The sequence below is a fragment of the Propithecus coquereli genome, unplaced genomic scaffold (genome assembly GCF_000956105.1).
Source record: "Propithecus coquereli isolate 6110/MARCELLA unplaced genomic scaffold, Pcoq_1.0 Scaffold105, whole genome shotgun sequence".
Classification (NCBI taxonomy): Eukaryota; Metazoa; Chordata; class Mammalia; order Primates; family Indriidae; genus Propithecus; species Propithecus coquereli.
Window position 1 is genome coordinate 2065749 of NW_012134414.1, and position 2687 is coordinate 2068435.

The 2687-nt window shown below is 35.8% G+C and overlaps 1 protein-coding gene across 1 annotated transcript in view; it reads left to right on the forward strand.

The window, feature by feature from the left end:
* IFT57 (intraflagellar transport 57) overlaps positions 1–2687 on the forward strand; it is a 57817-nt gene that overhangs the window by 3903 nt on the left and 51227 nt on the right.

Here is a 2687-nt window from a genome sequence, read left to right on the forward strand (position 1 = left end):
CACATGGATAACCCACAGTTTCAATTGCATTTTGTGAAGTTTATTTTCCACTAGCTAGTATTAATAATACCAACTCTGTTGTGTACTGAGTTTCCATATATTAATAAAAGCTTGTCTGCTTCAGGCTATTTTATATTTATTCTTGTGATATCATGAAATCATAGTTTTATTAGGAACCTTGCTATCTGATATTGTGATTTCTTCTTCATACCCTTTAAAATTTACTCTTATATATGAATTTCAGGCTCAACCCTCTTGGAATTTTAGTTGAAACTACACTGAGTTTAGAGAGTGGGCAAAGACACTGATATTTCTCATTCATGAACATTGTATTCATATTTGGAGTTTTCCAAAACCTGTAGTGAAATTTAACAATTTCTCCATACATATAATGACAGGTTTATTCCTAGGTGCTATATATTGCTTATTACTGAGATTTTTGTTTAACTATCTCCAGTAACTTTTCTTTAGTTTGGATCTCATATATATCAAACTTGCTGAGCTGTCTGAATAGCTTGCCTATAGATTCTCTTGAATTTTTTACTTAATCATATCACCTGCAATAGTTTTGCAATAGTTTCTTCTTCTGAAATACTCCTATTTTTTTGTCTCAGTGCACTGGCTTTGATCTCTAGTATAGTTTTGAAGAATGATGTCTTCACCATGCTTTCCAAGACATCACCTGTAATGCTTCACATACGAATATGACCTTTTCTTTCTAGACTTTTGGCAGACACTTTTCATTAGGTTGAATGGGGTTTAGAACTTGCCATCCCAAAATATGCCACTGTTGTATACTGATGATTTTGAGGTGAAAGGCACTTGAGATACAGCAGACACATGAAGGGCTCTCTGACCTTCCCCTTTCTACCTAAAAGCAAGTCATAAAATTTCCAATGAGAAAGATGCCATTCCTGTACCAAGAAAAGAATAAAATTTTTATGATTGGAAACTGGAAATGGATGCTGAAATGGGTCTGCACAAACCAAACTATTAAAATTATCCATATCTATTAGTTTTACCCATATATTTCCTAGGCAATTTTCCACAATTTACTACCCCTAAAAGCTTAAACCACTTTTCCTTTGTCTTGACACTTCTCTACCAATGTATTGTTCTCTGTTTAAAAGAAAAAAAAAAGCAAATAAGCTCTCGGTCCTAACTGCTTCTTTGGCTTTCATTTTTCCTATGAAGGCCCCTATGTGCATGTAAAAATATTAAATAAAATTTGTGTGCTTTTTCCCTATTAATATATCTTATGTCAGTTTAATTCTCAGGCCCAGCCACAGAACCAAAGAGAGTAGCATTAAAGATTTTCCTCTCCTGTAGTTTCAAGAAAGTTTTACTCCATTAGTGGTTTTCTAAGTTTGTAACACCCTGAGTGAATGACACTAAGCCATTTATGACACAACACAGCTTTGTTCTTTAAGCCTGTCCAGTTTTTTTGGAGGACTTGCTCCTAGATTGGGAGATACAGCTGGAAAGCCTTTCTCCATCTTTGAGCCCACCACCTCCTTTTCACCCCCAGCCTTGCTAAGCACCAAGGAAATCAATTTAGTTTAAATCATCCTTGACTGGGAGGCTATTCAGTTTTCAGATATTCACAGAGAGACCTTAAGGGTCTTAAAAATTCCCTCCAATCACTTTACTTTAGATAGTTTGTAAGAAATAAAAGTCAGTCAGAAGCCCTGCTATTAATAGTGGTCAGTACAGTAAAGCCAGGGATAAACTTCTCTTAAGATTCTTTATAGGAAGTATTAACATACTTCAATACTCCCTCCTCTTCAAGCTCTAACTCCTTAGTCAATGAATGAGCTAGTTCTGCAAAAAACTAATACAAGTATGCTCTGCAAATCTTCCAATTGGCTGAGTCAGCTAGAAGAGGATTTGAGAGTACATTCTCGAACACATGAAGAAAACTCCTATCAAGGAAAAGACCTTTTGATGTGTTCCCAACTATTATGGGTAAACAAGGATTCAGCAAAAAGAATCCATGGGCCTTATAAAACTAAATGACCTTTCAGTGTTCTCATTTTTTTTTCCTGTGGAAAAACTTTCAGTATTGAACAGTTTGGCTTTTCCTTCATTCTCTTTGTGCCGCAGTTACTGAGGACACCTTATATATTAATCTCTTTTGTTCTTCTCCACAATTAAGGGGAAGAATAATTCTTCATACAGATTTCAAGCCAGGCTGTGTCAGTATCATACCTGGGAAGGAAATGCAACGTTTGACTATTTCATATTATGTGTTAATATAACTTCCCGAAAACGTCAAAACGTTCTATGTAGGCAGCAAAACCAGCGCGAACATCTATCACCCTGGGTGTAACCACTTTACTTCTAAAGCCTGAGAGCTTTTTGAGAGTCATTTTAAAAGCCACAGGTTGCTTGCTGGTTAACCAACTACCTCGAAACATATATTTGAGCTTTCTTTTTTTTTTTTTTTAATCCTAAAAAGGCATAAATCTATTTACTACTACTCTGAATGTTATACACATGTACCACAATACCTCCAGGCCACACATGTGGTGGCTGAGGTGTGGATATAAAGGGGAGAACCAGTGTTCTAAGAAGACAAAGAAAGGGACAGACCAATTCGACAGTGGGGCGGCATCAAACCAAATTTTTAAACTTGTTTTTATTAAAAGCAGCTGGTTAATGAATTGTAGAAGCAATCCATGTTTGCT